Source organism: Diorhabda carinulata, chromosome 6 (genome assembly GCF_026250575.1).
Source record: "Diorhabda carinulata isolate Delta chromosome 6, icDioCari1.1, whole genome shotgun sequence".
NCBI lineage: Eukaryota > Metazoa > Arthropoda > Insecta > Coleoptera > Chrysomelidae > Diorhabda > Diorhabda carinulata.
In genome coordinates, this window is record NC_079465.1 from 17,952,541 (window position 1) to 17,979,905 (window position 27,365).

General features: G+C 33.5%; 1 protein-coding gene across 7 annotated transcripts in view; it reads right to left on the reverse strand.

Annotated features, from left to right (window-relative positions):
- Nucleotides 1-27,365, reverse strand: part of LOC130895714 (complexin) — a 552,249-nt gene that overhangs the window by 503,101 nt on the left and 21,783 nt on the right. For 2 of the 7 annotated variants that reach the window (XM_057803198.1, XM_057803194.1), the window contains exon 2: nucleotides 16,144-16,174. The exons of 1 other annotated variant lie outside the window; for it this stretch is intronic. The gene's annotated coding sequence lies outside the window, so the exon portion shown is untranslated. Of the gene's footprint in view, nucleotides 1-5,011; nucleotides 5,284-16,143; nucleotides 16,175-27,365 lie in introns of those variants that run through there. 4 more of the 7 variants (XM_057803200.1, XM_057803195.1, XM_057803196.1 and 1 more) reach the window with 4 other exon arrangements.

Here is a 27,365-nt window from a genome sequence, read left to right on the forward strand (position 1 = left end):
CTTTGTGTAGTAACATATTTTTATACAAAATTAGGTTATGGGACATAATTCACCTGCAATAGAGAATACTACCCCAGTAAACTTTTAATTTCTGTTTTTTATTACAAAAAAATATTTGCATAGTAATAAGTATACAAAAAGAATTTGAGATAACATCTGTAAAAATTATGTCTGTAAGAAACTGTCGTGAATTACAGTTTGACAGCATATGATGTTTCGAACATCAACGATTTCATTTTGATCAATGACTGTTAACTTTAAAGGTATTATTATTGTATTGTTAGACATAAAGATTGTTCTTAAACGAAGAAAGCAAAAGGTACGACTTGAGTTTCGAATACGTTAATAGATTCAAATATTGAAACGAATATAATAATTTTCTTCTTTATTTATGAAGAGAACAGATTCTGATTGCCTGTCATGTCGACATCTTCTAAATCTTAGATATCAAAATTTCAGGAAAGAACTAAATAACAAAAACATAACAAGGATCAAAACCAGAACGGGATGATCCAATGAAGTACTGATTTTAAGCAGGATACGAGGACACAACTTTAGGTCTTCGCTATTCAATATTTACATGAAGATAATCATAGAAAGCATCAACAATATCAATGAAGACTACAGAATGAGAGGTCTATCATGAAAAATATTATATTATGTGAATTACGGAATAAATGAATGATCAAATATACTATTGAACGCAAACTAGCTGTAAACAACAACATAATATAGTAAACAATGAAATTCATTACCTTGGAGTAGTAATATCTAGTGAAATTGTTACAATACATATTGGTATGACTACCATATATCATTACTGATTTCCCAACATACCAAGATTGCTAAAACCTTCTATTCCTTTTTCTGTATACTAGTGGATCACCAAATAGATATAATCTGGGCTCATCTGAACACTAGTGTTATTGTCATGAACTGTAAACGTTCTGTGATTGAAGGAGATCTAACTGCAAACATATAAAACTACTGAATAGGACAAAGGTCGATGAATACAATAGAAGCATCTAAACTGAGAAGACTCAATGAATGGAATGGAACAACATAATTCAGTAAACAATGAAATTCATTACCTCGGAGTAGTAATATCTAGTGAGATGAATTTAATTGGAATAATATGGAAAACCGTTGAGCACACAAAGCAAAACGATAATCTCTAAAACATGTATAAGACGTATGCAACGGAAACGAAAGATCCCTGACATTAAAACGCCAAGAAAATGGAAGAAGCATGCCTCAGATATAGAATATGAAGTCGGGATATTAGTAAAGATCTAGGAATTCAAGATGCATCGAGATTGGCTAGAGAATTTGACGAGATTGGTGAGATCATGTCGTGATATTTGCAAATAATCGAAAAAAAAACATGTGTCGACTAAGCACACCACCAATAATACGAGAGCTGGAATGTCTCAAAAAGAACTAAGGACGCGGCTAAATATTCTGAATTCAACATATTAAAATAAAAATAATGGAGAGCAGGATATCTCCGAGATTATAATATTTTACGGCTGTGAATATTAAGATTATTCACTTCAATGATCACCAAGCTGGTATGACTACCATATATCATTACTGATATACCAATATACCAGGATCGCGCAAACCTTCTATTCGCTTTTCTGTATACTGAAGTATCACCAAATAGACATAATCTGGATTCATCTGAACACTGGTGTTCTTTTCATGAATTGTAAACGTGCTGTGATTGAAGAAGGTCCAATTGCAGATATATAATATATAAAACCAAGAAATTCGTCAACTTATCGTATTATTGCTTTATGAACATACTGAACCTTGAAGTTGCATTAAATCCTAATTTGCATCTATCCCACGGTCTTAACAGTCCCTCGAAATACACTTAATACTTTAGTTGAGCTTCAAAGAACCTTTGGGTCACTATGTTTGGGAACATTGTATTTCATGTTGCGAATCATGTTTTGTGTAAAAAGCAAACGGTTATCATTAAATCTGTTCGAAAAAGACGTCTCGAATTTAGAAATGAGTATATTTGAATATGTGATAAAAACAGTTATGGGTTCAAAACCAAAACTATTTCTGTCTTCTCATGGTAACCTCTCATAATTACAACAATTACAAGAAGAAATAATTGTATTTAAACAAAATAACAAATGATGCGTCAATTTTTACTAGCAAGGGTTGATTGAAGACGTTGTTGATAAAAAAAATAAATTCTGCTAGGTAATATATGATGAGAAAACCGATGAAAAATAAGAAATTCATTGTGAGTAGTCCATTTTCAAGGAGAAAAATAGAGGTGAGTCGACTACAACAGCGGTTAACATAATCCATATTCTTGAAGTTGTACTTCTTTTAGCGTGTCAGGAAAAATGATTAGATCGAATTTCTAAGATGTGCGTGTATACTGACATATTAAAAAGTATGTAATACTCATATCGTGATACTTCCACTGATAACCGATGGCGTATCAAGGTGTTTGGTAAATATTTTCAAGAAAACAAACTTTTTAGAAAGTGTGTGTCAAATACCAACTGATTTTATCGGTTTAATGGATTGTTGGAATGGTTTTATTACTATTCTTTCAACTTTGAAGTAGGGTAATTTCACTTTTGGAATTTTTATTAGTGGTAACCATGATGCAACGGTAAGAGACTTGCATACTGTCGAACGACGTGCAATATTCGTCTATGTAATAATTTGATTTTGCAAGGAATTGCTTGCAGTTTCTTGCATGTTGTCTTGCATCATGTCAAGCAACCTTAACACTTCCAGAAACTTAACCATGTTGAGACTTCATTCAACTGAGGTATGCTAATAGGAAAATTATTGATTTTTGACCAAGACACACATAAATGTAGCGTTAGAAAATAATGGTTATTTACATTTTTTTAAAGCGTTAACATAATTTTATACTTATGTCATTTAAAAATTACGATTGTCGACAACTGGTAGGATTTTTATCGTCTTACAAGGAACCTAATTTAACCTAACTACTTATTTTCAGCTACTGATATTCTGTGCCTATATCAAGATTTTTTATGATACAAAAAAGCTCAAATTTCTCCATCTCCACCGTTATAATCTTTCTATGCTTTATGCAATATCTTGTGGAAGGAAATTAGATTTTTACTTAAAGACATATATTGGAAAAAGCATATAAAGGATATGATGGTGCTCGTGAGGTAATTTTCGGAGTTTTTTTTGTCATAAAAAATCAGTAGCTAAAAATACGTGGTTAGGTTAGGTTAGAAGAATGTTTTTTTTACATCCTTTTTTCTTACGAGACGTCGATAATCTTTTTAGGTACAATCATCTAGTGTGTAATCGGTGTATCGGTGGGTTCCCGTTTTCGGAACTCACATAATATTTAGAATGCATTTTTCAATGTACTTTACAATTAAATCAAATGTTCAAAATGACCTCCATTCACTTCGATTCTGATCAATAACCCAGGCTATTTTTAAATTCTCGTACAACATTTTGTATGACCTTAGTAGTGATTTTGTTAATTTCTTCAGTTATCCTAACTTCTAAATCAGTATCATTGCCTGGTCTATCAAAATAATCAGGTATTTTCGTTTCTGTTCTGCTAAACATCAGGAAAAAATCATTGAAGATACTAAAATATTAGTCAAAAAGCCAAATAAACAATTTATGTGAATTAAAATACATCAGTAAAATATTTCTGCTCTTATTAAATTTGATTATTGGTAATTTTTCCGGGACTCAAAGAAGAGACATTTCAATTATGATGGTTGTGGTAATAAAACAAGAACTCAAAAGAAGGTTTTTAATAATAAACATCCTGGTCAACGCGTTTCATAGTCTATAGTTAGCAAAATTGAGAAAAAGTTTCGTATAACTAGACACATGAAAAATATTGAAAAACCAGATAGAAATGTTCAATTTACTGATAAAAACAAGCTAGATTTACTTCTAGAGATTGAATAAAATCTGCATAAGACAACTCGAGAACTTGCCGCCGATAATGAGAGTTTTACATAAAAAAAACACCCTTACAAATTTCAGTTCAGCGCAGGTGAGTAGGAGCAGAAATATCCAACCATCAAGAGCACTTTGTTGACCCTGAAACAGGTGTCTACACCCAAAATATTGATTCCAGCTGGAGGCACATGAGAAGAAGAATATCGAGGAAGGGAATCAGAAGTAGCTTGGACCTGCATCTTTGTGAATTTCTCTGGAAACGGCGAGTCCGGCGAAAAAATGTGAATCCATTCGATGCAATCATTGTAGATATGAAATTTTTGTATCCTGGAAAGAATGGTCGACCTCTAATGGAAGAAGATGAAGAAAGTGACTAAATTTTTGTGGAATAAAATTGCTTTTCATTTATTTCTATTAGTTTCTTTGCTCTTTCGGGATCAGGAAATACGTCGATGCTATCGATTCGGTCAGGTTAAGTTAAGTTAGGTTAGGTTAGGTTAGGTCCGATGCGTTTACTACCGTATTTCTATTCTTATTACCTTTTTCGTGGCACGAATAGGTATATTTTTTTAATCTTTATTCAATTGTTACCATTCCCTATCATTTTTACCATCCAATACCTCCTTGCATTTTTCGGAAGTTTATCCAAGTTTTGTGATAGAAATATTATCAAAATTTTACATCTTAAGAATTCATTTTCTCAGTTATGATTCTACCAAATGAAAAAAACTTTATATTGCAAAACAGAGGACTGAGGTGCCACACGACTTCCTTCTTTATTTGAAATTTTCAAAGGGGTGCTTATAATTCAGTATACTGAAGGGAGATAATATTTTCATACTGTGAAGTGTAAATTTAAGAATAAAAACCAACCTGTTCCAAGTTTTTTTTATAGTATATAATAACACTAAAATTAGACCGCATTGTATACATATTATGAAACACATCATTAACATTCCTAATAAAAAATTCTGTTACAGTACATTCTAGTGAACATTAATTTATAATTAATTGGAATATAATTTTTATAAAGATTATAAAAAATACCAATAGAAAGATCAATTACCTGTTGTCAACTTACTAGAAAGGTATACGTCACTGAATTACACTACACGTTTTGATAAAATTACGTCTGTACGAAACTGATACACTCATTTAGTGATAAACCTCTATTAGTAAACACAAATACACGTTATCGATTAGAGTTGAGTCATTTAAAAAACTCTATCAAATAACTGTATACGAAAATTTATTATCTACTAGTGAACAAAAAGGAGGTAACCAGTTTTTGTTAGTGAAATAATTAAACAGCTGATTCGCAGCGTTGCCGTCATTTCCCGAACAAACTTTATCTTATTAACTTGCAATCAATGAACAACTGAAGGTCAACGTATCGTTAGTCGGCAAGCTAGATCATATGCGTATACAAGTTTAGAAAAAATTAATTACTTTATTTAAATATTTTTTGGATTTAAAATTATGATGTAACCAGTTATATTGATGTAATATTCAATTAAATCGAAGAGAAAACAAAAATATCAGTTTTATATATAATTACAATTTTGTATCTACATCACGTGATTATACATCACACTAAACCGTGAAAATAATACTTAAAATAGCTCCAAATAGTGTCGTACTGAAGAAATATTTCTAATCCTTAATAGTAATTACCGATTAATTAATTATTTGGTGATATTCTATCTACTGGGAGGGTTGTACCAAAACTAAGATTATTGTTCACAAATAGATGTTTATCTTATACATTATTTCTATTTTTCAGCATAGTCTCCATTTTTCCAACACACTTTTGTAGATCGTGCCCCAGCGTTTGCCACCCAAGTGATCCTTTAGCTTAAGAAAGAGGTGATAATCGCTGGGGGTTAAATCCGGGCTGTACAGAGGAAGAAACATAAGTGTCTATAGTTCTTTGAATATCAATTGCAAAAGACAGTTAAGCGAGTAGCAATCAATATTTCATAAATACCCACGGCACTCATACCAAAATATGAAATTCACGTAAACTCATGACCTCCACTGTGTACCTATGAAAACATCGAATCGTAAACATATATGCAAAAAAACGAATGGGGTACAAAAAGGGATCAGTTCACGTTTGCTGCCTTGTTTAAACCAAACGCCATTTTTCTCGTCTATTTACGTTTTATAATTTAATATTCAGTTGTAGCAAGTTAACGAGGTATAATAATGATTTCCATGTAAGACTACAATTAAGTGCATATGTCTAAATAATGCAATTTTATTATTATTTACTTTTTACCACCATTATAGTCGATTGATTCTTGAAAACATTTGATGAATCACTTTTTTATGAGAGAATAAAAATGCTAATTTGTAATTGTAGAGAAGTCAAAGTGCGATGAGCCTTCAATTATGTAAATCATCCATAGGGACAAACTAAACAAATTAATTGAAAACTGACTTCATTACATTGTTATGTCTAATAAAGGTGATGATTTGAAAGTATTTTTATTTGGCTTCATCATTCGTTAATTTTATAGACTAGACATCCTATTTTTACTTCAGTAAGTTGTTTTTAAGAATAACAAATTACTCGATAATTTAACGACGAGTAAATTATGGCGTGCATGTTGGCCATCGATAAATTTTCCCACTCACCGACTTTTCCGGGTTAGAACGTATCGATTTTCGGAAATAGAAAGATTAAAAAGGATTATACCCTCAATGTAGGTAGTTTCGGATCCATAATGATATTATTATTGGCTATTGAAGTATTACAGAAAGCTTGACGAGTTAATATTAAGAAAAATGAAGAAAGAGGATTCCCTCACAAATTATAAATGTAGAAGAAATGTATGGTTAATTGTAACAGTACCTTTCACGAGACAATAATCTAAGATCAATTCAAAGTTTCTTTGAGAGTCATGAATTTGAATATAATTGGAGCCGTAATTGAAAAATGTCCATCATCATTTGTCCGTGTTGATGACATTTTACAGAACATTGGTGGCTAAAAAATTTTAACAGTTGCCCACTACATGTAATATGGTATTTTCAAAAATATAATTCGAATAATTTCATCAGCTGTAATTTCTGAGTTTCAACAATAACGAGACTGGTTACGAAAAAGGTTTTATTATAAAAATTATTGCAAATTCGAAGGCTCCCCTTCAATATACTCTCCTGCCCTCGCCACACACATTTCCATACGTTTTTTCCATTGACCAAAGCAGTGCTGGAACTCTTCTTTAGTGAGCGCCTTCAGGAGCTCTGCCGTTTTATGCTTCACCGCTTCCATCGACTCAAATTGAGTTCTTTTAAAGGCAGATCGTTTTCTAACCTTTCAAGGAAAACTGAGCAGACCCGTTGACGCAAGAGCTTTTGGTCAGAACTGAGATTTTTCGGCACTAGCTTCGCACAAACTTTTTTCAAGTGTTATTCCTCGTATAAAATTTTTCTAATCGCTTTTTCTTACAGCTTCTCAATCATCCGTATGCTCATTCGACGATCTGCACGCTCAATTTGGTTGATTTTGGTTCCTGTTTTCGGAGTTGACACAGTAACGGGGCGCTGGTCATCTTCAGTGCTCTCTCGGTCCTCACCAAATCGCTTACACCACTCAAAAACACGCGCACGAGGTAGAGAATTGTCCCAAAAGCCTCTTGCATCAATTTAAAGCTCTCAGTCGGAGTTTTTCACAATTTAATGAGAAATTTGAGATTGATACGTTGCTCATGTTTTTCGTCATAGGTGGCACGTATATAGACAAGATATCTAGATACCCAAAGCACTACTCGTTTTTTACCCCACCCATTTAGGGCGCCCTCTAGGCGCGCAGTAATAATTGAAGCCAACTTACAGTAGACCTCAATGCTGTCAAATTTTACAATTAATGTTTATTATTTTAACGCTTGCTACGTTTCACAAAAATTTATTTATACATCGTCATAATCCTCACTAAATTTGGTTAATGGGCAATATTTTCCACAATTGATCTAAACAAAAATATTTTCATGACCAAGAAAATAATTTTTATCAAGCTAAGCAACATCGCTATGTATTCATTTGCGGTAAAATGGCTGCCTTTATTTGAGAAAGAGTTTCGAATAAATTTGTTGTGTGAAGTGGAGTGATTGGATATTGTGATGTAATTCAACTTTATTTATCGATAAATCGATTAACTTCTTACAATATAAAATTGTAGATTTCATACGAAGGTAGACCAAAGACAAAAGTGGCTATCTGTATTCAAAATACAGGAAAAAGATTCATCGAAATAAACCCATATTTCATGCTCTCATTTCAAAGCAGACGATTTCCATTGGCAAAGGTTAGATTAACAGGGTGATCTCCACTTTTCAGCCGAGATCCACTCGGAGGCCTTAGGCCCATTGTGATGCCCTTGCTGACTTTTCAGTCAGCACCATTTAACTCCCTTTCTCTATCTCTTCCGTTGCCAGGTCCTTGCCCCCTTCTCAAGCTTTTCCAGATTGAAATCAAGTGAATCAGGTCCTTAACACTCAGCTCCGCTTCCAGTAAAAGGTATTAATTTGAGTAATTGATAAGATAAGTAGCTTATTCACAAAGAATATTTTGTTCAGGTAAAAATTTTTGTTAAATTTGTATATTGAACCGGGTACTTTTTCGCAGTGTTTAGACTCAACATCTGAAAGTATTTATTGTTTGTTGGAAAAATGTTTTTAATGCATATTTTGTAGTTTAGAACAGTCTTAAAGAACCGATTGATTCAAATTTTCAGGAACTGAACTATTACACTTATCTGAAAATTTTTTATTCGACCAGGATTCTTCTACTAAATTTTACGCAAATTTATCTAGATTATTATGGGGGATTTAGAGTTTTATGTTAATGCATCCCATACTTTTTGATTATAGTAGAAGGACTTCTATAAGCTCAATATTATTTTCAAATTCTTTATTTTCGAGAAAATTCTGCATCACAGAAACGGAAGTCGTCCAAGCTTTCAGCTCTGGCTCAGTTATAGAATTTCTATAGTAATAATTCTGTATCTACTCTTATTTAAAAGTTATAGAGAAAAACATCTCGAATCTTCTCCATGGTAAAAAGAGAAATTTTTTAGTAAATGTTTAATGCCCAATTTTGAAGGAAAACTCTGTCACGAGCTACTAATGAATTCTGAACTATAACCTTCTTGCCAAGCTCCATATCTCTTCTCATCTGCCAGTTTTCCTACCCAAAGCTCTCGTTCAGCTCTACTGTCTCAAAGACATTAAAATAGAGTGCAACTACTTTGTTTACCAAGAAGAATGTCCTTCTTCTTCTTATTCTTATCAATTAATGGATATTTGCGATCACTTCTAATCATTTTATCAAGTCTCTGGTGGCAAGAATCAATTTTCCTGTGGTTCTTATACATTTCTAATTGTGGAGCCTCGACATCCCCTTTCTGCCCATTTCTCTTTTTTCCTCCTATCAAGAGTTGAAGAAGACCTGTAGATAGGTTTGAGCTCCTCACCATTCAAAACAAGACTTCCTGCGGCATCGATGGGTTATCAACTTAGTTATTTTTTAAGTTTCCAGAAGTGATATTTCATGTTCTCTAATCAACGAATCCTTTGTATAGTGGTTTTTCCCTAGATGTCTAAAAACAGCTATAATTGTTCCCCTGCACAAGGGGAGTGGGAAAATAATTGAACGACTGATGAAAAGCCTTTTCTTTTTAAATATATAACCTGGATAGCTCAACAATTTGGTTTCCTACCTAATAAATGCACTAGTGACGCTATGTTTGCTGTTTTTAACGGAAAATATACTTCACTTAACAATAAATTCAAATACGGCTTCGGTATTTTTGATTTCGCAAATCCTTCGATTGCGTTGATCAAGAAATTCTGATTAAAAAACTAGAATATTACGGCATCCAAAGTATTTCCTTAAAATGGTTTGTATCTTACCTTGAATGTCGAAAACAACTGGTAAGAGCTAATGGCAAAGTTTCAAGTAAATTGCCAGCTAGCAATGGTGTACCTCAGGGTTTAGATTTGGGTCCAGTTCTTTTTTTAGTATTCATCAATGATGTCACAGACTTACGAATTAATGGTGAATTCACAAGCTTCACATTCTACCAAAGTCTCTTTACTATTTAGTCCTGGTTTGATGCGAACGGTGTCTGCTTAAACAATGAGAAAACTTTAGTGACTTGATACGATTCTCAAATTCGATCAAGTTGCTCGGTCTACACATTGCCGGTGCTCTTTAATGGTCTGTATATGTAGCAAAAAAAATATCCTCTGCTTGTTTTGCGATTAAATCCGTGTCTGAACACCTCGTATTGCTATAACAATTTATTACCAGTTATTCGAATTGCATCTTTGCTATGGTTTACCTTTCTGGGGGTCTTGTAGTTTGCACATCTTTGAATGTATCTTCAAATCACAAGAAAGATTTTTTTGTTATATTTTTGGTTTGAGTAGTAAAACTCATTGCGAATTTTATTTTACAAAAAAAGCAAAATTCTAACTCTCCCAGATCTCTTCATTATAGAATCTATTTGCTTGGATCTCAAACTCTTTCACAACTCAATTGAGAGACTCATTTATGCCTACTCTATTAGAAGAATGAATTTGGAAATTTGGACATTTACTCAACTATACCCACTTCCAAACTGGTAAAAAAATCCATCATCTTTAGTGCCAAAAAGTTATTAAATCAACTTATATATATTTTAATTTATGCTTCTAAATGTTATAATATATCAATAAATCTAAAAAATAAGAAATTTATTATAATTAATATATGAAGTCAAATATTTATTTTATATGTTCATATTTTTTATATTTTCATATTATTGCTTTGTCGATGAAATTATAAAATAGATACAAATTGCAAAGGGGTAATCATTGCAAATAAGAGGTTGTAAATTTTGCACATAATTATCTCAAATTTAATCCACCCTCTTGTTATTCTAATCAACCACCAAGTATGGGAGGAATGGGCGCAAGTGTACAAATCAACACTGACTCCAGGAAATCTAATGTCACTAAGGAATACACAACCAGCGAAAGTAAATTAACTACAATTTCAGCTGCAATAATTTATATGGGAAAGTTTAGAGTGAGCGCCTTTCATGTCTAGGTTTTACAACTTTCCTTAATTTGAGTTACGCCATTAGTTCGTTCCATGAACGAACTTCAAGTATAAGTACAAGATGGTGTTTTTGGTTGTGCCAAGAGTATATCTCGTGAAACTTTTTAAATGAGAAGAAGCTTTGTGAGATGCAGAGCGATATAGATAAAATTAGATAAAAGATATGAAAGTTAAGAACATATTTCGTTTTATATCGTCTCGCTGGAACGTATAATATAATCCTCAAAACTCCGCAAAAAAATAATAATAAGAAGAGTGGGTTGTAGCAAAATATATAAATAATAGTTAACAAAGGTAGGAACGATGTTGACCCAACATCTTGGGTGTTAATGATCATAAACTACCAAGAAGATTAACAGTAGATCGGATACGAGAACTGCTACTTACGTTTTGAGATTTGGCAGCACTGATATCGATATTTTAACTTTGACATTGCCATCATAAAGATTGACATTTTTAATGAAGAACGTGTTCAGTTGAGTTGTTTAGAGATACTTGAAACATTTATATTGACCAAATTCAATCGTGATTGCCATTCCACCAATAAAGCCCGTCCCATTTATTTTATCACTGCTTCTAGATGGCACAGGTCTCTCACAAACAAGCCCTTTACCTATTCCCACTACCCTACCATAGACCAGTAACCTTCCAAAATTCAATACATCTCTACGAGATTTGATAAACAGTCAACACCCAAATAAGAAATCGAAAATGGTTTTAACACAATGTTAATTAGTGGCTACTATGACCTAAGAATGAAACAGGAGTAGGCTGCGCAGTTACAACGTCACAATTTCCAGTCAAATCATCTCTAAATTCACCAACTTGCAGCGTTCATACAGGTGAACTAGCATTCTGCAAGCCATCAATTTCATCTCCCTTCCTTATAAGCAGATTGCAATATGTACAGATTCACTACTTGCTTGAATTTCATCTATTAAAAATGTATTTTCCGATCACCTTATTGTCCAATCTACCCATGACTCCTACCAATTTTCACACGTCACTGAAAATAACAGTTAATATCATCTGGTTGCCTTTCCATAAGGACTATAAATCTCACTTCAAAAGAAAAACCAGGATAACCTGGCAGCAAAACTTGAACACCCCCTCACACTCAACCAAGTAACTTCACAGGCCTCTCCAGATACCAAAGATTGGAGTTCCAATTCAAGACCAATTACAAAGACATCCTGAAAGACTTGGAGCAAATCTCTTCCGTGCTTCAATTTCTATGAGATGTGTATCCTCACCATAAAATATAGAGCAATCATATATCGATAATGGGTTAATGTATGTGTATGTATATACTAATAGAATTGTGTAAGTGGCCATAGTAGCCGGGCATGTTAAATATGAATGAAAAAATCATGGTTGAACCTCGCTATAGGATGAATTTCGTGAAGGTTGTCAAAAATCGGCTATTGTGTCAAAAAACATCGTTAGATTGAAGCATACTTGGGCATGAGTTCCACCCGCATAAATTCAATATTTCATGAACATATCTTTGTAAAAAAGAACTGTTCGCGTTGGATACCGCATAATTTGGCAATCGCTCAAAAAAAGCTTGTGTCGATTTGTGCAAAGAAATGCAGAAAAATTTCAATTGCGGTTCTTCAAAAGACGTTTTACTGTATTGGCCTTTCAAAACAAGCCGAATCCAACCAAAGTTGTTCGCGCACAAGTCACTTTGAAGCAAATGTCATTGGAGCAACGTAAAACGGTCAATAGGCTAGTTGACAAAATTTGGAAATTAGTTTAAAACTATAGCTTAACATCTATTACACCCCAAAAATATATTATTTTAAGAAAAATACGTTTTTCACGTTAGTATTTTCAGTTTTTAAAAATGGACTTGAAATTGACTGCGAAAAAGTCAAGACTGTTATGTTGAATGACGTCACACCTCGCGAAACAGCTGTGTTTGACAGTCAATTGTGTTTTTTAATAAATAATGAATTACTCGTATTATAAATACTGTATAGTTTCCCAATGTGAATGTACAACGATAAAAACGCCAGACCAATTATTCAAGGAGACAAGATGCTCTTACTTTATCAACTAATTCCACAAATTATTTCTGTGAAGATCATTTTCATGTATCAAACAAAACTTGATGTATCTATTTATAAATGTACAAAATCTACCATAATATACCACACATAACATATATAAAGCGTTATGACTTAATTAAGTTAAAGTTATTGAAACTTTGTATTCGCTAACCTCAAAATCAGTTAAGTATTTTCATTCCACAGTGGGTAAATGCGACTTTCTGACTGATAACGGCTAATTGAATAAGACTATGTTTGTTCTTCACATAATACTTACATATAAGTTTTAAAATTGTGAACTTCCGATGAACAAAATTAGGTGTTCATTGTAAATAATTTGTCAAGCATAACGGCGTCAATTTTGGGCAAATTACTGCAGTTTTCTGCGTTAAATCTTGATTTCATGGCAAATTATACCTGTCATTCAAGATTATACATAGTGTTTCGCGAGGTGTGACGTCACGCTTTTCTAATTGGTGTTTAATTTGGTGCACAACCATTTATTTGGCAAAAATGATCGAAAAAACTGGGGAAACCAATCGCAGAAGACCTAACCATAACAACTCAGCTCCCACATCAGTTCAAATAAAAGCGATTTGAACAGTCAAAACATGTTCGACACCCAATGATTTCTTCTCATATCCGTAGATCAAAAATAAACTGTAACCTCAACGTTTTTTGATTACCGAGGAAGCGGTTTATACGTTCAAGTCACTTGTTTTTGGTGGTACCTCAATCGAAATGGAAATGCAAAAAAGATTCCACAATTGGTTTAAATGCACGCAAAAGTGAACTGATTAAAATGTATAATATTGTCTCAAAACTCCTATTTTTAAAAAAGGATATTGAAAATATGAAGAAAATCTTGAATCGATTTGTATTTCTAAATGTGCGTTTTCTTCAAATAAATATACAGATATATATGTCATGTGACATTTGACCAATAACTTTATCAATATAAAAGCAACCAGTGTGAATTATTTTGTATTTGTATTTGTGTCAATATCGTAGGGTGATTTGAAAAGTTTCCGACCTCAACCTGAAGATGTTAGCATTTATTATTATAATTTATAACTTGTAATTGAATTTCAATTTCATTTAATGATTCAATGCTTAGTTTTTGTTCCAAAATTATTTACGTGAGTAGTTGCGAAAATTATTCCAGAAATGGAATAACTTCTGTTGTCATCAAATATTTGTTTTTCAAGGAAATATGCCGCAAATAAAAGATGGGTTCACAGAGAATAATTTACGATCGAAAAATTGTGGGCATTTAAGATGGTCCGCAACTTTGATATCATCGGAAAAATTTACTAAATGGTACCGGACAATTGTCGGATTGAGATTGTAGAGACAGAAAAAAGACAAAAGAGACCATTGGAGAATAAAATAACGCATTACCAATATACTAACTATGCGTCAGCTTCAGCGCGTTGGATGCAGCATTTACTCAGTTTGGAATAGAAGTCCATTTGAATGTAGTGAGTGAGCAAATAAAAACGGCCGTCGACTAGTTTTTAACGAGTTCTACGTATTTTTCATTCCATAAATTTTAGTCTATTCCTTTAAATAAAAAATGGGAGAGAGTTGGTAACTTGAAATGAAGAAATGCCTGTTAGTCCGGTTCTACTCATCCGATTTTCATAAACTTAAGGTTGTTTGAAGTAACTTTTATCTAGCAATTGAAAATATATAAAATCCGAGTAATTTATTTAGCACCTTGAATGCTAGATGGTGTTACTTCGTATATTATAGATATAGTGGTTTCTCTTGACAAATTTTGCTGGAACTATGAAAGTTTGAATGAGCCTTTCAGGAGTGAACCAAATTAAAATTAAAATAATGAGAACCGTATGTCAATATTTTTTTTCTGTCGCAAGATATCTTAAGAAATGTGTGAACGACAAGAATTTTTCATCGAACGTCTATTAGGCTAGTTTGTCCTAGCCATTAAAAATTTACTCTGGATAAATAGTTGGCTTGCTTGCAATAATTTGAACTGTTCTCATTTCATTTAGAAGGCATACACTTAGCCATTCGTGGTGATATCTTATTACAACATGATGGTTGTCTATCACATTATTTCATGTGAGTTCGGTATTTTTCATATTATACATACAAATTTATATACTTTGTATGGATAAAAGTTTTTTTGAACAACATCAAGTTTATATAAATCCGCTAAACAGAGCCGGCATTTTGTCCCAATTCACCTCTTATTTCAAGAGATAGACTAAAATTAGTAAAATGAAAAGTACGCGTTGTTGAAAATTTTGAGTATCGTGAATAGAGTGGCAAATAACTGGATAAATTTTAAGAAATTTTAATTTTATATTTTCAAACACGCCCTCTAGTGGTGTACTTAAATGGAATTATTGACTCGGTTCAAGCAAAATAACTGCAGATAAAACCTGGATCTATAACTGCACTTCTGGAACAATAGTTCTCCAATTATTTCCAAAAAGGTAAAATCACATCAGGAGAGTATTATGTATATTCGTTAGATTGATGAAGGAATAAATTACAGAATATTGACCACATTTGAGAAACAGAGAAAACCCACTTTTTCATACAGTGCCATGGTGAGAATTTACAAATTTTAGGTCATATTCATCAAATCTAAACCTAATTGACTTTTTCCTTTTTCTAATTTTTATCAGATGATAATATTAAACTTATGTGAATGCAAATTTTGAAGAAAAAAGTGACAACTATTATTTAGGAGTCTGAAAAATGTTAAAATATCGGCAAATTAACTTATATTGAAAAATTCCTATAGAAAAATGTCTTGTTAATTTGTTAGGTAGGAAACTTTCAAGACAACCCTCGTATATAACGTATTTTCCAGAAAAATAGTTCGATATTTGTTATCATGTTTCTAACTCAAGATATTTCATGAATATTGAAAATTTGCTCGGAGTTTATGAAAAATATGAATAAAAAATTTCACTTTATGATAAACGAGTACACTGGAAAATGTTTCTCATAGGCAAATATAGAAAAATAATAAATTGGATGAAGAATATCAACTTACCAAAATTCCTCTCGAAATGCAAAAACTATTGCTGTAAGAAAATAATACTTCAATTATCTACAGACGACTAGATATATAGAAATAACGACATAGTGTGAAAAAAACATGAAAACATGCTAAGAAATTAAGTCCTGCCTGTTTTGCGCTAAGATCAGTTTCCAAAGAACTTTCCTTTTGAGTTACGTGTGGTGCGACTCAATTTGATCGAATCTTTAAACTATAAAAGAGAGCTGTAAGATATTTCCTAAGCTTCACTTTTCCATTTTTCATAATTTTTCTATGAAAAGCATCAGAAATTCACAAACTTTTTTACCTCGTAAACCACTTTCATAATACTTATTACTAGTTTTTTTTCGATACTTTGATAGATAGTTAGATAATTGATACTTCAGTTGATTGATATTACCAACTCTTAAAAAATCAGATCTAACTAAGGAAACTCAAGTACACTCCTATTGTAGAGCTTCCCGTGGACCTCTGTCAAAATGTCAAAATTTCCGGTCTAGTAAAAAAGAGACGTTTTTTGAAAAAAGTTTAATTTTACTCCGAAAATCATCTGGAGTCGTTTTTTTTTTTCATTTTCTTCGGTCCAATAATATACAGTAACATATTATATTACTCATATTTTTTTTCAAATTATCATTTTTGTTTGTTTCGCACGGCTTTTGCTGGGTCCACTTCATTCAGATAGTTACCGTTTCAGTGTATAGGGGTGAATCAGATATTGATATTGAAAATTTCATCTAAGGGAGATGTATGACTGTTTGGCTGAGATTTATGTGAAATTAAACCAAAAGATAGTTCATCAGTAGTTAAAAACACGTAGTTACAATGATCATTGTAGACGAGGGCGACTGGAAGAAAAGTTGACATAACTCAACCTGAAGAAAATTTCTGGATTTGATAGATAAACGTATATTCAGGAAAGTAGTTGTATTATAACTTGTTTAGCAAAAAATTGTGGCCTTTAAAGACAAACATTTATACAAGGAAAAAACATGAAGAAAAATTCATTATAACTGATAAAAAAATTTCAATCTTCACAGATGACTCTGCAACAGTATGGTTTCTAAGGAGCTGAGCATCCAAGAGACTGAAAACTGGAACTAATATCCTTTAATCGGAAATTTACGCAATGGAGGATCCTACCAGACATTGAGGGAAAGTGATGAATCAAATAGAATAACAACAATCTACACAAATGACTTGAAAAAATAGAATCGGAAACGGCACAATCAGAAGTTGTCTCGAAGAACTCTTCTGGATTCGTGACACTAAAGTGAGCCTCTGCTTGGTACCTGAAGACTTTGAAAGTAAAGGGATATGTAAAGTAGATAGGATATCGTATTTAATTACCGATAGAGTTGTTGAAAGATGCTTTTGACATGGTAATCAAAGCCAAATATCAGAATATACATCATCTGCTATAATCGCTTTTAATATATACTTTCAACAATTCGTAATTTTTCTACTTTACTAATGTGTACTTCTAACATGACACAAACATTTGAAGATTTGTCTTCAGTTGTTGTAGGCTTTTAGCATCATGCTTTGGATAAATATTTTACTGCACCAGTTTCGTTATTTGTATTAACACATAAATTATTAAAGAATATTCATTTCATTTAGGAATTTAGGTATTGTGAATATTTCATGAAAAATATGTAGGATGATCCATTTGAAATAACAAACTTCATTATTTTTCCGGAAAAAGGAAAGATCTGAAAACAATGTAGATACCACCATAATACCGGTCATATTACAAGTCGTACAAGCCGTTTCCGAGATAACTTCCTTCCATACATAAAACTCACTCTGTATAATAAATTCTTGGCTAATAGCGTTAGTCTGTCCAGTACCTAAAGTGAATAGTCTGACTAAATTGATAATTTTATGTCCTAAAAGTACATTGGCAGTAATTTTTTTACATGAAAATAACCTTCTTCTTGTACCATAATATAAAAAGAGCACAGGATAAAAAGAAGGCTGCCATATTCGTCTCCTTGGATTACTCCAAGGCATTTAATGTGTTGGGTGAAGATCTTCTTCGTGCAATATCTGAGATTCGTCGAAATATCTCAGTTAATATTTAGCCCGCTTTTTTCCTCGTATTTGTTTTTGATATATCGGTGTGACCCACATTGAATCACATGCTGATATTACTCAGATCCCCCACCAATTCCCACAGATCCCAAAGCAACTGAAACACACATGAATACAGATCTGTTAGGCACCCTTCAATGATCCTTCTGCAAACTCCTGCTAATCTCTTCTACAGACATTCTGAGTCTTAGACAAGATGTTATTTTCCTCCACGAACTTATAAATTATGTCTGGGGGATTACTGCAGTACTTACCTTACCTATATAGGATACTAAGTTACAAAAATATTAGACTCAGTTCATATAATAAAATTGGGCACTGTATGGTAAGTTTTTTATATCATAGGATGTCGGCGAAGGTGTTTCTTAGTAATCGCAGTTTAAACATGTTACATTTGAAGATGAGAAAAGAAAAATAAAAAAATCTGGTGGCAAAGTTATAAAGTAGAACTATTTCAAAAGGCGAGGAGAAAGTTAAAAGTTGTTGGCTAAACTGATACAAAATAAATTGAAACAGCACTAACAGATGTCGAAGAGTTGATGTCCTAATTGGGATGGGGCGCTACTGTTGAATACCATCGACGGCCAACCGACGTTTTCAAAAAAACAATAGAAACTCAATTTTTTTTCAACTTTTTTCTAAAGGAGGTAGAGAAAATTTGGTTTTAAAAAATAACTATATTGATTTTATAAACATCTATTATATTAAATACTACAAGAAGCATTTTTCAGTTATGCAATGAACGTCATGTTCATTCTCATTTTTTCACATTTTTCATACGATCTACTACACAGCGCCCTTTTCATTTATTTTTCAAATTGTCACTATGATGAATATCTGCGAATTCCCCATTGGGACTTGTTCCCTTGCAATGCCCATTTATTGTGTCAGATATTTCACACTGCCTATCTTTTACAACTTCTGCTTTTCGAGCATCATATGGTCAACAATTAAACATTTTACAAGAGGGCTCTCCTAGTTCAAGAGACCCCAAGCACTGCCATAAATAAAATTTTGGTTTTATGGACCGTATCACAACGTTATCAGTGGTTTGTAACTCGTGCCATTAATTATTATCTGTCTGCTCATTTAATTGAGCCGTCCACGTAATTCTTCGTATTTTATAAATATTGTCAGGTTTTTCGTATGTATGATGTACAGGAGATTCCTGATTACGTTATTTTTTAGTTCATTTGTAATGGCAAATCAAACACTAAACTTTCTTCTTATTCACCTTTACTACATCATTAAACTATAAACCAATAAGTAGTGGACTGTATTTACTATTTAACTAAATTGTACTTTGAAACTAAAACATTTATCCACTCTTGCTAATTGACATAAACCAAAATACATAATATATAAATATATTATAAGATAGTAGCGCTATAATAATCACACGCACGCTACCAAGGCTAAAAAGCACATTTCTTTTTCTATTTACCTTTTGCCCAGCGTTAGTTGACGGGCGACGGCAAAAAAAGGTCTAAAAATTGAAACCACAATACAGCTTGTTGCCACGGTAACACAATTCAGTATATGCGGCGAACAGATTAATAACAAGAAAGAAATATACATATATACGAGGTGCGTTCACAACATATCCCCCACCTTGGAAGAATATCTTCCAAAATAAACCAAAAGTCTAATCAAAATCACAAGTCATTATTAGGTAACACACAAATCTTGGACAAAGCACGTTTAATGATTCCGGTACGAGTCCTTATTTCTGCTACTCGGCATCTTCCATCAGGGCCAGGAATTAGCTTCACAATACGTCCAAGCTTCCATAGTTTTGGGGCCAGATGGTCATCTTTAATAACCACCATTTGATTTTCTTTCAAACCTGGTTGCAACAATTTAGATTTGGTTTGGAGTTCAGACAAGTACTCCTTGGACCACCGCTGCCAAAAATGTTTTCTTTAACATCTTGATAATCCCCATCTGGCAGAGACGTGAGTCGTTGACCAACAAGGAAATGACCAGGACTCAGGACATCAAAATCATTAGGACTAGGGAACATAGGAACTAAAGGTCTGGAGTTCAGAATGGCCTCTACTTGCGTAAGCAAAGTGGACAAAGGTTAAAGAATATGTTCCCAAGACACGCTTTAAATGGTATTTACAGGACTTAACCCCCGCCTCCCATAAACCTCCAAAGTTTGGCGAATGAGCAGGTATAAAATTCCAATTCACATTATCTTTTTCAAGCTGTTCTTGTAATTTAGAGGATTGTGAAATCAATAAATTTCCAAAATCCTTCAAATCTGAAGAAGCCCCAACAATCGTAGTGCCGTTATCACTAAAAACATTGCTATGGATACCCCTTCTTGACACAAACCGCCTACATCACGCAATAAAAGCTGCTAATGTAAGATCACTCACCAACTCAAGGTGGATAGCTTTGCTACTAAAGCACACAAACAGGGCGATGTAAGCTTCTATTAAACGAAATCCACGATCAGTTTTATTTCTTATCATTATGGGACTCCCATAGTCCACACCTACATTTTGAAAGGGCAAAGAAGCTCGGACACGCAATTCAGGCAGCACACCCATAATTTGGCTTGCTTGACCCTTCTCGGGATGAGCTCGAAAACATTTAATACAATTTCTAGTGATCTTGTGCACTAGATTCCTGCCTCCAACAGGCCAATATTTTTCGCATAGAGAACTTAACAAAAGTGTGGGCCAGCATGCAGAAGTCTTTCATGCTCATATAAAACTAATAGCACTGTGAACTTATGTTTTGATGACAACAATATCGGGTGCTTCTCATAATATTTCAAATTAGAACACTGCAACCTACCCCCCACCCTCATAATACCACAGGAGTCCAAAAAGGGGGTTAGACCAACTAGCTTTGAAGACCTCAAAGACGCGTTATGCTTTAAATTGTTTATTTCTGTCAAAAAGCATTCCCTTTGTACTAAAATTATTAAGGTTTGTAAAGCCTTTTGTTTTTCGCATGCTAATGCATTACTGCCACCAAATTTAGCAGTCCTCTTAGACTTTATTATTTCAATAAATCTTAGAATGTACACCATGCAATTTATTAATTTGTTAAGACTAGAAAATCTGTCATAATTAATGAACCCTTCAAAGACAATATTTTCAAAATTACAAACAGCAATTTTTCGTTTAATTCTTTCAACAAGGTGTACTAACACTAAAGCTCCGCTTAGCTCTAGTCGAGGAATGGTCAATGATTTAAGTGGTGCCACTTTTGATTTCCCAGAAATTAATGAAATCTTGATACAACCATTCTTATCGATACTTCTTATATACACGCAAGCACCATAGGCTTCCATACTGGTGTCACAAAATCCGTGTATTTGGATCTCCACTGGATCCAAACATATAACTTGTCGTTCAATCTCGCATTCATTTAAAACAAAGAATTTTTTTCTTAACTTTTTCCAATAAAAATCTAAGTTTGAAGGCAAAGATTCGTCCCAACTTATTTTTAACTGCCATAGTCTTCGCAGCAAAATTTTAACCAAAACTATGCTAGTGCTTAATAACCCAAGAGGATCAAAGATTTTTGAAATATCTGAAAGGATGCTGCGTTTATTTACTTTGGAAACGTTGGTAGAAAAATTTATATAATACATTAACACATCCTTTTTAAAAGACCAATACAAACTCAATGTCTTATTGGAATCCTTTTCTCCAAAAATTACATTTTCCTCTGAACTAGACGATCCTTGAATACCAGCAATGACCTCAGGCCGATTTGATATACACTTCCTTAAATTAAATCCAGCACCTCCAAGAATTTCTTTGACTTGTTTACACACATCCATCATTTCAGTAACAGAAGACCCTCCACAGAGCATATCATCCACGTAAAATCCATGCAATATAACATTAGAAGCCTCTGGATGTGCTTCAAGATTGTCCAATCCTAACTGCTTCAGACAGCGTATGGCCAAGTACGCTGCTGACCGGGTACTATAGGTAATAGTATTTAAAGTATACTCCTGAACATCTTCATCAGGTTTTCTTCTCCATAAGATTTTTTGTAGACATCTTTGTTCTGAAGCCACCCAGACCATACGATACATTTTTTCAATGTCCGCAAATAACAACCACATTAAACTGCCTAAACCTAAGCAGATTATCCAATAAGTCATCCTGAATGACCGGCCCAGTTTGTTGGATATCATTCAGTGACACACCAGTATCAGTAGAAGCAGACCCATTAAAGACAACTATAAGTTTAGTTGTTTGGCTTTGCTCGTTTAATACACCATGGTGTGGGAGAAAATATGATATGCCACCAATCGAAGTCTCATTTGCTCATATTCATTCATAAAAGGGAAGTACATGTCCTTTAAAATGGGGTTTTTATTTAACCTCCTTTCCAATGAGTAAAACCTACCCAAAGCATGACTTCTGGAGTCACCCAGCTTGTCTATAGAATCACAAAGTGGAAGCTGCACAACAAACTTCCCGTCATCAGTACATCTATATGTGGTTTTATCAAACATATCTTCACAAAAAAGACTTTCTTTTGACATTGTTGAGGTTACAATTGATGGAGGCTCCTCAACCTGCTAGAATTACTCTAACTGGTCCTCAATACTTGGTGTTGTTTTGACAATGTTGCATAATCTAATTGTAGCTTCCGGAACCACAATGCTGCCAGACAACACCTATCCAAGCTTAGTTTTTTGCATGACTGGTTGCTTTTCGCCAAGACTTATTTGCCCAATACAAAGAAGACTATAGAAGATTAGAAGGTCTTAAACATTTTTTCCGAGATTAAATTGGACTGGGACCCACTATCCAAGAGAACCCTACATGTTTGATATTTACCATTAATGTCCATTGCTTGCACTAAAGCTGTTGACAATAAAACATCTGTTATATTATTTGAATTACAATACAAAGACCAAACATTAGAAGTTGTAGGCACAGATTCCTTCGGTTCATCTAATGAAGGTTCCTCCTTCGACTTCACCAAACCAGACTCACTTATTGCAGAGCAAACACTGCCATTTGAGGTGCTCGAGAGGATGCTATTATTTTTATTTTTATCATAGTGTAAAAAAAGACCCACATTTTTTACACCCTCTCTGGAAAAAATCTTTACTCATATACCCAGGTCTTAGTCAATTTAAACAAACCTTAAGGTGTAAGGCCTTTTGAAACCTAACATAAGTGTTTAATTCGAAAAATGATTAACAATTTTGAATAAAATGATCAGAATTACAGAAGGAGCATTTTTGATTAACAGAAACGTAGGATTTTTGCTTTGCCCTATAAAACCCTCTTTCTTTAATGATACTTACAGAGTTATTCATCCCTAAGCATTCCAATAAATCGGCTTTGCCTTTTAGGAAACTTTTAAACTCGTCAAGTGTAGGTAATGCAGCTTTATTTTTTCTTTCCTCCCACTCTCTTTTTGTATGAGAATCAAGTTTTGAACATGCTAAAAATATAACCATTATATCTCAGTGTTCTGTATTCACCCCCAATGAGTTAAGCGGTTTTTAACTAAAATATCCAACATTTTCCTAAGATCAACAGCATTTTCCTTTTGTATTTCTGGCAAATTAACGAAACAAGTTATTATTAACCAACAAAGAAGTATTATCTTTCATTTTTGTGAACCAAAGAAGAAAAGGTATCCCTGAACTCGAGCTAATTTTCAATTTTCCAGAAAAGGTAGGAATTGGAATTGGCGGAAGTTTTGGCAATGCTTTTAGAGCCAGATGTTCCTTTTTACTACCATGGGAACTTAAACCTGAAGAAGTCGATCTTACAGATTCTTCTTCATTATCTAGATCATAGAAATTGTGTTTTGTCAATAAATTACGCGCTAACATTGAAAACCTATAAAAATTATCCTCGAAATTCTGACGTTCTGTAAACTGATTTTCCAACTCATCCTCATCCGCCAAAAATTCTCATTCTGAATCGCATCAAATATCGGTAACAATTCGGCCATTTTTTCTAAGCGCATACCTAATTCCACAAAAAAAGCCCTATCAACACCATCCGTTAACGTTTCCAAGGAAGCATTCAACTTGTCAAAATAAGCTTTAAAGATTGTTAACTTAGACTTTAAACTACCACGCTTTTTTACCAAAGATTTGAACTCTTCACCCATTTTGCTTACGTTAGCAGAGAAAAAAGTCGAGGTTTAAAGGGAAAAATATTGAAAGGAAATACTCACAATCTCCAAGAACTTTTTCTTTGTGTTTTTGTACTTTACCGGTCCGCTCAAATCCAATATCTAAGTAGCACAGCAATCCCAGGAATTTTTAGCATCCAAAACCAAATTATTCTTATCACTAGTGCTCCAATAACACCATTCTTGTGAACCAAAACCAATAACTTGCTGCAGTAGTCCCAATAACTACGCGAGCAATGTGTTTTTGCACAAAACACAACCAAAACCAGTATCCAATAGTTAATAGCCACGAAGATTACACCAAAGCCCACTGGATTCTTCAATATCCGGCTTGAAGGACCATTTTTGTGTACAGGAGATTCCTGATTACGTTATTTTTTAGTTCATTTGTAATGGCAAATCAAACACTAAACTTTCTTCTTATTCACCTTTACTACATCATTAAACTATAAACCAATAAGTAGTGGACTGTATTTACTATTTAACTAAATTGTACTTTGAAACTAAAACATTTATCCACTCTTGCTAATTGACATAAACCAAAATACATAATATATAAATATATTATAAGATAGTAGCGCTATAATAATCACACGCACCCTACCAAGGCTAAAAAGCAAGTGTTACATTTCTTTTTCTATTTACCTTTTGCCCAGCGTTAGTTGACGGGCGACGGCAAAAAAAGGTCTAAAAATTGAAACCACAATACAGCTTGTTGCCACGGTAACAAAATTCAGTATATGCGGCGAACAGATTAATAACAAGAAAGATATATACAAATATACTGGTGCGTTCACAACATATGAAAACATCGCAATTCTTAGTTTTTTTGTTATGGGAGGATCTATATCATAAGTTTCAACACAATTAACAACTGAAAATCATAATAAAACTATTTTTCTTCATTTATTGCTTGGGTTACGATAGGCTTTGTTTGATTATAACTTAAAAATAAAAATTCCAGGCAGGTCACGGTTAGGTTAGGTTAGACAGGATAATCTCTATCTAAAGGCTTGTTATACAATGTGTTACCCTTCTTTTTACACAATTTAAAAAATTGGTAGACTAAATAATCAACTTCCCATTTCTATAGTCTTGTGAAAAGTGATCATTCCAATAGATTTCTGAATTTTTTCTGGAAAAAGGAAAGATATATCACAAGACCATTGTACAGAAAAGTTTATAAAAATCGAGATAATTCCATACATAAAACACACACTTAAATATCGGTAATCAGAGACTATCACTTCCAGCTGCGTTTGATTTAATTGTGAATATATATAGTTGGGGAGCTGGCTACAGAAAACAGCATCGATTTACCTTACACGACGTTTGAGCTTGGAAACGGGGGGCCCGTAATTAGTACGTCACCGGTATTTCAGGTAGTCTGTAAAAGTCGGATATGAAAATGCCAGCCGGTTTTCCCGGGCGAAAAAATGGGCTGGAAAACCTCGTATGGTACACGAGTGAAAACTCTCGGATCGTAGGGTCCTAACCACAAATAAGAACTCTGTAACAACACAAGAAGTTTTGGAGGTCGGAAAAGCCTCACCAGAAGTGACTAAAAAAGTTTTCATCGTTTCCTAATGATTTTTTTTAATTAAGTACGTCGATTTTCCTTATTTTTTTCGGAGGTTTTCCGACCTGTAAGACTTTTGGCGTTATTACACCAGTCTTAGTTAGGACCTCAAGAGTGAAGTAAAAAAGTTGAACGCGTGTACCACGTGAGGTTTTTCGGATTAATTTTCCGGCACTTAGGTCGCTTCTGGCGAGGGTTTCCCCTGTCAAGTTTTTCAGACGAATTTTACGGCCCCCCTGTTTCCAAGCTTAAACTTCGTGTACCTTATCGATGCTGTTCTATGTAGCCAGCACTGGGACTAATAGTTATAAATCGATTTAGCTCAACTTCTTATGAAGGTCCATTTTATGGCTTTTGCAGAAAGTGCTTATTGATCTCATTGGTCTTTTGCAAACTTGTGGGCAGATTTGAGGATATTCTGTATTCGAAAATATTCATATTTGAAGCCCCTCCAAAGTGCATTTGTATCATTTAGACCTTATAGAAATTCAAGAGACCCTCTTTTTTCATTTCCGACTGAAAATATCAGCACGACAATGAAAAAGTCTTAAATAAATCATTATTTAACCTGTCTCTGAATTTATGTTAATATTTTATCCAAAAACTCTTATTTGTCCTCTGAATAATGAAAATGATACAGTTGAAAATTATCATTGGCTCTAATCCACATATTATAAAGTGGATTTCTCCAATTCCATCATAGTATTTCCAAATTATACAAGACGATGAATTATGTACTCTACAGGTCTAAAGTTTTCGTCCATCCTACAGTTCACACAACAAATGAAAATTATACGATCCATTTTGATATTCTCAATATAAGATACATAGATAACAATGTAATAATATTGAAACTACAGTCTGTATTTGTCAAATATTCAAATTTTTGTTCCATCGATCTAATCCCCTATGACTTTTAATAATTCTGTGATAATTTTGACAAATAATTGTCGTCTACTCTGTTCTGTGGTAGTACGAGACTGCTTTGTGACTTCTCTGTCCAATTTATACCAAAACAACACAATCCGGTTGAGGTCGGGCGACTGTGAGGATCAAATCATTATTTTCAGTACTTTCTTTCCAATTCTTTCAATCGAAGAAAGATTAAGATCATTGTAATAAGATAAATTTTTCACCTACATTCTTCTCTAATATTTTTTATAGCCTTTTTTCTTCGAAATTCCAATTTTCCAGCCCTCCAGTCGCCCAAAGCATCCCCAAGCCATCACCTAGCCCCTACCGTGTTTCTTCTTTGACCTGCGCACAAACATTCTTCTTCTAAACCTAGAAACCTTAAACATCGACTCATCACTCTACGAAACTCTTTCCTACCTTCTAGCGTCCAATTTTTATATTCTCTAGCCCACTGTAACTTCTTATTCTATTTTGACGTCTACTG